General features: G+C 48.4%; 1 long non-coding RNA gene across 1 annotated transcript in view; it reads left to right on the top strand.

Moving 5' to 3' along the window:
* LOC309345425 overlaps nucleotides 1–8,377 on the top strand; it is a 469,580-nt gene that overhangs the window by 142,186 nt on the left and 319,017 nt on the right. The window lies entirely within an intron of this gene.

Raw genomic sequence — 8,377 nt, 5'->3', positions numbered from 1 at the left:
CCAACTGATCGGCAAGCCCACCGACCGATTGGCAAGCCCAAGAGGCTCTGTGGTTTAGACCACAGCACCACCCGCGTCCCCTCACCAGAAATTTAGGTTCTGTAGAATAAAGGCAGCCTAGTGCCACAAGACACCCTAGTGCCATCCATTCTTAAGGAAATCAGCCCTGAGTGCTCACTGGAAGGACAGATCATGAAGCTGAGGCTCCAGTACTTTGGCCACCTCATGAGAAGAGAAGACCCTCTGGAAAAGACCCTGATGTTGGGAAAGATGGAGGGCACAAGGAGAAGGGGACGACAGAGGACAAGATGGTTGGAGAGTGTTCTCGAAGCTACCAGCATGAGTTTGACCAAACTGCGGGAGGCAGTGGAAGACAGGAGTGCCTGGCGTGCTCTGGTCCATGGGGTCACGTAGAGTCGGACACGACTAAACGACTAAACAACAACATCAGTGCTACAAGTCCACTTTCAAAAGAAGCAAGACTTTTTGTGGTTAGGAAAGTGAGGGGGGAACGCACTGAAAAGTGTGGGAGGAATGAATCATTTAATGGGAAGAGTTCTAACACCCTGTAAGCAAATCAGGATGTTATTGGCATCCATCTGTTTTGAGATACAGTGGTACCTTAGGTTAAGAACTTAATTAGTTCTGGAGGTCCGTTCTTAACCTGAAACTGTTCTTAACCTGAGGTACCACTTTAGCTAATGGGGCCTCCCGCCCGATTTCTGTTCTCGTCCTGACGCAAAGTTCTTAACCTGAGGTACTATTTCTGGGTTAGCGGAGTCTGTAACCTGAAGCGTCTGTAACCTGAGGTACCACTGTTCTGCACTCTTGCCCCACTTGTGACTCCCAACAGCTGATATTCAAAGGCCTGCTACCTCTGATAGTCTGGAATACAAGAGAATGCTTCCCCCCCCAAGCCCAGTTTCAGAGGTAGAAAGGCCGTCCAAGGTGCCAGAGAAGGCATCTCCAGGCACATGGGTGCCTATGACTGATGTGCTGCTTTCAAACCTCTGTTTCAAAACTACTATTGAAGCTCTGGAAATGAGGCAGCAAATTATTGAGAGGTGAGCTCCGTTCACAGACACTGGCGAGAACCAGTGGGGGTGTAGCGATTAGAGCAGAGCTTTCCAAACACTTCATGTCACTGACACACTTTTTAGACACGTATCATTTCACGACACAGTAATTCAGTTTCACTAGCAAACCAAAGGTTAAACTAACCCCTTTCCAGCCCCGGGAGGAGCGCGGGGAGTGTTTGCACGACACATCTACACTCTGCAGCCGACACACTTAAGGTGTCGCGACACACAGTTTGGAAAGCTCTTGATTAGGGGTTTGGACGAAGACCTGGGAGACTGGGTGGCCTTGGGCCAGTCACTGTCTCTGAGTCTAACCTACCTCACAGGGTTGTTGTGAGGATAACATAGGGAGAGGGAGAGGCATGTTCACCACCCTGAGCTCCGTGGAGGGAAAGGTGGGATGTAAATGTGATTAAAAACAACACCAATCCTGGCGAGCAGTGGGGCTGGCTACTCTGCAAGGTTTTGCCATTTTGCTCAAGCTGTATAGCTTGGCAGCACTGCAAAACTGACCCCTGGGGTGGGGAGGGAGAGGGCAGCCCTACCTATTTGGGACCAGGACGGTTCTGCAAATATAACAGGCAACCTTTTTAGTAAGGCGCTTCTGGCAAACATCATATCCAGCTATTCCTGACGCCTTCCCTCTTTGCTGTTTTTTCGTTTCCTCTCTCTTGCTTTCCAGCTCGCCTAGCCTGTTTTTGCACCTTTGCCAATCCTTGTGTTGAGCTCTGCTAAAAGCCTCCGGTGCTCCTCGCTGGTGCTGGCTGCCTGCCTGCCTTTCAGTGATCAGGAGAGGGGGAAGGGGAAGAAGGCAGGTTTGCTCCAGGCGACAAAGGAGAAAGGAGTGAAATGCAGCCAGAGAAGCAGTAGCAAAGCTGCAGTTTCCTGCAGAACAAGGATCTTTATAGACAAGGCAAGTAAGGAGCTGGGTAGGGGGGAAGGCAGGACTGGAGCCTGGAAAGAGAAAATGAAGAAAGGAGAATTGTTGTAGAAGCAAAACACACACACACACACACACAGAGATTTCTGAACAGCAGGGTTAGACAAAGGGCCCAACTACTAGGGGAGACACAACAGAGAGGACCTTGAGCTGCCTAAGTGCAAATAAAAAGTTTTTGGGAAAGCCAAGAATGGTGGGGGCTGCAAGTCTTATTTGCTCGGAGGCTCTGTGTCATTGTCACTCGACCTAAGCCAAAAGGGTTGGAGACAAAACAAAGACAAACCAGGCAAGAAATGCGTTCGTGCAAAATGGATAAATGATATTCATTAGTAATCATGACTTTTAGATCACATCCACACACCATGCATGCAAAATGCATGACTCTCCAACAGAATCCTGGGAACTGTAGTTTTAAGAGCATAAGGCAAGCCTGCTGGATGGGGGCAGTGGAGCATCTATCCCAGCATCCTCTTCTTCCAGTAACCAACCAGGTGCCTGTGGGAAGCCCGAATGGTTACCCCTCATACAGTACAGGCAACGCTTCCCAGTGCCTTTAACAAACTGCAGTTCCAAGGTTTCTTTGCATGAGTGTGGATTGCAGGGTGGGGGTGGTGGGGGGAGTCAGGTAAGCCATGCACTCTAAAGGTCTGGTGAGGATGTAACCTTATTCACACAGACAATCAATTGCCTTGTGCGGTTTCCCCATTAAGGTGCAGGCTAGGGCACTGCCCTGCCAGTTGTAATCCCTACACACAGTTTCAAACACCAGCGACGAGAGCACAGTGGTAATGTGAACATAGCCTGGATCAGAAAAATGGTCCCTCTAGCTCAGTATTCCAGGAGTGATGTATGGAAGTGAGAGCTGGACCATGAAGAAGGCCAATCGCTGAAGAATTGATGCTTTGGAATTATGGTGCTGGAGGAGACTCTTGAGAGTCCCATGGACTGCAAGAAGATCAAACCTATCCATTGTGAAGGAAATCAGCCCTGAGTGCTCACTGGAAGGATAGATCCTGAAGCTGAGGCTCCAATACTTTGGCCACCTCATGAGAAGAGAAGACTCCCTGGAAAAGACCCTGATGTTGGGAAAGATGGAGGGCACAGGGAGAAGGGGACGACAGAGGACAAGATGGTTGGACAGCGTTCTTGAAGCTACCAGCATGAGTTTGAGCAAACTGCGGGAAGCAGTGGAAGACAGGAGTGCCTGGCGTGCTCTGGTCCATGGGGTCACGAAGAGTCGGACATGACTAAACGACTAAACAACAACAGCTCAGTACTGTTTAATAACAGCAGCTCTCAAGGGTTTCTGAAAGCCCTTCCACAAAGGGCTAGTGAACAATTTAAAGGAAGGTGGCGTGCTGTGAATCTTCCCAGTGGCATAGCGTGGGGGTGCAGGGGGGGCTGGCCGCACCGGGCGCAACATCTGGGGGTTAGGGTTAGGGGGCACAAATCCATGGGTTAGGGGGTGCAAATCCATGGGTTAGGGGGCACAAATTACTTGCCTTGCCCCGGGTGCTGACAACCCACGCTACGCCACTGAATCTTCCACCCCTCCAATTGCTTTCCCCCATCCATTTCTCTCTCTTCTGGAATAAAATATGTGTACACAGCCTTTTAGAACCAGCGCCTGAATTTGCTTGACTTCCTCTTCCCTCCTCAACCCTTTTTCCTTCTGTGTCCTGACTTCAAGATGGCAGGGACACTTCCTCGAGATTTGCCCATAGCTCTAGCGGGAGCTGCAACCTTCTTTTCCTCTTGCACGTTTGCTAACGGAAACACGTAATGCTTCCGGCCTCCTCCTCCAGGCCACCAGATCTGTAGGAATTTTTTTGCAGATCTTGCTAGTGAGTCACGAGCTTGGAGCAGCTGCCTTTCAGCCCTGCTGAGGATTCTCTGCTCCCTGCTGCCACCACTGGTCAGAGGATGGAGCTGCAGGAGTTTCATGCTCTGACCAACCTTTCTGAGCCCCAGGAGTCAGGTGACTGATAAAAGAGCCAATCACAGCCCACTTCTTGCCATATGTACTCCCTAATAAGGAGACCTTCCTGGCTGGCTTTTCAGCATAGCCAGTCTAGCCCTGCATTCTTTGGTCTTTGCTTCCTCACTCCAGCTGACATGTGTCTTCTCTCTTCCTCTCCTTTGGTCCCAAGAAACATTGTTTTTAGTTCTTTGTCTGGACCATGAACCTCACCCTTGCCTGCCTCCTTTGCTAATAATAATAATAATAATAATAATAATAATAATAATAATAATAATAATAATAATTTATTATTTATACCCCGCCCATCTGGCTGGGCTTCCCCAGCCACTCTGGGCAGCTTCCAACAAAATATTAAAATACAGTAATGCATCAAACATTAAAAGCTTCCCTAAACAGGGCTGCCTTCAGAGGTCTTCTAAAAGTCTGGTAGTTGTTGTTCTCTTTGACATCTGGTGGGAGGGAGTTCCACAGGGCGGGTGCCACTACTGAGAAGGCCCTCTGCCTGGTTCCCTGTAACTTGGCTTCTCGCAGTGAGGAAACTGCCAGAAGGCCCTCGGCGCTGGACCTCAGTGTCCGGGCAGAGCGATGGGGGTGGAGACGCTCCCTCAGGTATACTGGGCCGAGGCCATTTAGGGCTTTAAAGGTCAGCACCAACACTTTGAATTGTGCTTGGAAACGTACTGGGAGCCAATGTAGGTCTTTCAAGACCGGTGTTATGTGGTCTCGGTGGCCGCTCCCAGTCACCAGTCTAGCTGCTGCATTCTGGATTAGTTGTAGTTTCCGGGTCACCTTCAAAGGTAGCCCCACATAGAGCACATTGCAGTAGTCCAAGCAAGAGATAACCAGAGCATGCACCTCTCTGGCGAGGCAAACAAAATGCATGCCGTTTCCCACAGCAGATGTAGAAGAAGAGGAGAAGACTTTTGGATTTGAGATCCCACTTTATGACTACCCGAAGGAGTCTCAAAGCGGCTAACATTCTCCTTTCCCTTCCTCCCCCACAACAAACACTCTGTGAGGTGAGTGGGGCTGAGAGACTTCAGAGAAGTATGATTAGCCCAAGGTCACCCAGCAGCTGCATGTGGAGGAGCGGAGATGCGAACCCGCTTCCCCAGATTATGAGTCCACTGCTCTTAACCACTACACCACACTGGCTCTCTAATGTGGATGCTGGTAGCTCTTAGGTTTTTCAAAGGCTGCTTCACCCAGCATGCCTTGCTGCAACCTGAGATTTCTGGTTGGTATTTTAAAAACAGGAACCTAATTCTGTCTGCAACGCAGCTCTTCCAGATTGTTGCAATGAGCAGACTGGGTCTCTTTTCCATCACACCCAACAAAATATGATTTATGATGTATTTGTGATGTTCTGCTATGTTCTGACATGTTCTTATTATGTATTGTTTGCAAACGACTCCGGGACTTATTTGCATGAAAAGTGGCATAGAAATAAAATAACTCACATAATCATCCCCCCCTTCCCCTTCCTACTTTAACATCCAGCCTGCTTTGAGACAGTTGCAGCTGGGCCTCATATTATATATCTAGTGTCATTCTTTTGATTCCCCACTCCCGCCAGACACTTGTTGGAACCTGCCATTTTTGCCTGCATAAATCCTTGCCTGCCTCTGCGGTGCAGCACTTAGCGTGTTGCTAACTAAAACCGGGGAGTTTGGCTCCCCACAGAATTGTGAAGCTGACTGGCCGAACCTAGGCCTCTCTCAGCCTACCTTGCAGGTTTGGTTTTGGGATAAAAATCAAAGAAGGGGAAGATTATGAACATCACTCTTGACGCATTGAAAGGGCCGGACAAAAAGGACATATTTAAAAACAAGTTATGAATGGCCCCACTGCTACACTGAGAACAATGGAAGAAGTATTACTGCTGGGCCGACCCTACCATTAGACAAGAGTGAGGCAGCCGCCTCGGGTGGCAGAAGCCTGGGAGTGGGCATAGACCCAAGGCCTTCAGCATGGTGGCACCTCCCCTTTGGAAATCCTTTTCATTCCTGTTTCAACAAGCCTTTTAAGCGCACATCTTTATTCCAGTCTGCCTCTGTACTGGATTGGAAATTGTTTTTAATTGCTTTTTTTAATATATGTGCAACTTTTTTAATTGCTGGTTGTTTTGACTATGAGATCACTTTGAGATATTTTGTGGGAAGTCGTTTAAGTAAGCAAGCAAAAAAGAAAGAAGCCATTTAAGTAAACAAGCAAAAAAATAACTGTCCCCATGCCCAGAACTCAAACCAATGGCTTCAAGTTACAAGAATGGAGATTCTGACTAAACATCAGGAAAAACTTTCTGACAGTAGGAGTTGTTTGACAGTGGAACGGAATCCCATGAAAGGTGACAGACTCTCTTTCCTTGGCAGATGTTGGAGGGCCATCTTTCATGGGTGCTTTAGCTGAGATTCCTGCATTTCAGGGGGCTGGACTAGATGACCCCTGGGTCCCTTCCAACTCTGCAATTCTATGTTTCTAGATACAACTATACTAAGGTGAGGGACACGGGTGGCGCTGTGGGTTAAACCACAGAGCCTAGGACTTGCCGATCAGAAGGTCGGCGGTTCAAATCCCCGCGACGGGGTGAGCTCCCATTGCTCGGTCCCTGCTCCTGTCAACCTAGCAGTTCGAAAGCACGACAAAGTTCAAGTAGATAAATAGGTACCGCTTCAGCGGGAAGGTAAATGGCGTTTCTGTGCACTGCTCTGGTTTGCCAGAAGCGGCTTAGTCATGCTGGCCACATGACCCGGAAGCTGTACGCCGGCTCCCTCGGCCAATAAAGCGAGATGAGCGCCGCAACCCCAGAGTCGGCCACGACTTGACCTAATGGTCAGGAGTCCCTTTACCTTTGCCTTTATACTAAGGTGAGTGGTTAAACTGTTGATTTTTTTCTCCCTTCAGCTGCTGAAATAGCCTAGCCTTTTCTGCCCTCTAGTGATCGTAACCACACACTGCACCTCAGACAAGTAAATGAATTAGAAACTTCCATTCTTTCCCTAATACAAACCGAGTACAGAACTAGCAGCCAGGCGACTGGAATCGTGACTTGACGGCTGCCAACAATGCCATTGCCCACACTGGGAAACTTTGCACAGATAATGCCTGCTCTGTCTATGGTCAGTGGTTTTTACTGGGTTGTTTTTGTTTTTATTATGTATTTTGTGTTTTTAGATTGCGTCGTAACCGTCCCGAGAACTGCGGGTATAGGATGGTATACAAATGTAATTAATCATCATCACCACCACCATGATTATCATCATGGGCTGGCCGAGTCGGGACAATTCAGATGGTGGGTTTGCCAAGGACTGTCTGTGCAATGAGAGTTGTGGCCCCTGCTTCCCTCTCCAGCCCCCCATCTCCCTCTCCACAGCTGTCGGGGTCTCCCTCTGATGCTTCCATGGTTCCCGTCCATGGCGCCCACCCCAGCACCATAAGATGCTGGGAGCCACTCTGCCTTTCCACAGGGGAATGTTCTGCCAGTCCTGGCAGCCTCTGGGGAGGCAGAAACACTTTCCCTTTCACCTAGGTAGAAAGGTAGAGGTTGGAGCCTGTGAGAAATTGCAGGAATGCTCCCTGTTTGCCTGCCCTAAATGTTATGAAAATGATGTGCAGATGGTATTTAACACCAGCTAAACTGCAGAGACATCACCTTGCCAACAAAGGTCCGTATAGTTAAAGCTATGGTTTTCCCAGTAGTGATGTATGGAAGTGAGAGCTGGACCATAAAGAAGGCTGATCGCCGAAGAATTGATGCTTTTGAATTATGGTGCTGGAGGAGACTCTTGAGAGTCCTATGGACTGCAAGAAGATCAAACCTATCCATTCTGGAGGAAATCAGCCCTGAGTGCTCACTGGAAGGACAGATCCTGAAGCTGAGGCTCCAATACTTTGGCCACTTCATGAGAAGAGAAGACTCCCTGGAAAAGACCCTGATGTTGGGAAAGATTGAGGGCACAAGGAGAAGGGGATGACAGAGGACGAGGTGGTTGGACAGTGGAGGACAGGAGTGCCTGGTGTGCTCTGGTCCATGGGGTCACGAAGAGTCTGACACGACTAAATGTCTAAACAACAACAAACTGGCTAAAATGTACAAGACAAGAACTAATGAGTGTTGGAAATGTAAAGAAAGGGAAGGTATCTTCTACCACATGTGGTGGACTTGCAAAGAGGTAAATGCTTTCTGGGAAATGCTTTATAATGAGTTAAAGAAAATGTTTAAAAATACTTTTGTTAAAAAACCAGAAGCCTTTTTACTGGGTATAGTGGGTGAAGAGATTCCGAGGGAAGATAAAAGACTGCTTATGTATGCAACAACTGCAACAAGAATTCTTGTAGCCCAAAAATGCAAACAAGAAGTACCAACGAAAGAAGAGT

This window comes from Podarcis erhardii (assembly GCF_964252035.2).
Source record: "Podarcis erhardii genome assembly, chromosome: 1".
In the NCBI taxonomy this organism is placed as follows: domain Eukaryota; kingdom Metazoa; phylum Chordata; class Lepidosauria; order Squamata; family Lacertidae; genus Podarcis; species Podarcis erhardii.
This window is presented reverse-complemented; position numbering and strand designations above follow the sequence as displayed.